This window comes from Plasmopara halstedii (genome assembly GCF_900000015.1).
Source record: "Plasmopara halstedii genome assembly, contig: Scaffold_3060, whole genome shotgun sequence".
Taxonomy (NCBI): domain Eukaryota; phylum Oomycota; class Peronosporomycetes; order Peronosporales; family Peronosporaceae; genus Plasmopara; species Plasmopara halstedii.
The window spans coordinates 2,416,580-2,417,016 of record NW_020189964.1 but is presented as its reverse complement, the minus strand read 5'-3'; positions in this window follow the sequence as shown (position 1 = coordinate 2,417,016).

The following is a 437-nucleotide window of genomic DNA, read 5'->3' as shown; positions in this document are numbered from 1 at the left end:
ACTGATCCTCTGTGAGGATGGAACAATTTTCCTCTTTGCCCCAGGGCATGCAGGACGGTCTTAACAAGCCTATGCCCTTGCGGCGCAAGGCTTCGAGGCAATCGGAGCGCGTCTAGAGGCTTTTTCAAATTACGAACACGCGCTGCTAGAGCACCTGCAGCAGAAGATGTCTGCTTCATTTGTGTCTATGACGCCACCGCCAGTAATGGATGACTTCCCCCGCCCTATGCTGCTCATGGTGAGCGTTTAGGTCTTTGAGGGAAAGGATGGAAAGAATCTCCTGATCTGGGTGAGAGAGGTCGAGATGGCCTTCGCATCCGCCATGCTTCAGACCGAGCAACAGCGCGTGGCGCTAGCCATCTCAAAGCTCGGTGGTCGAGCGTGAGAATGGGCATTGACGTGCGGCACTTCGATCGAAGCTGCGTTTCCCTCCGGGA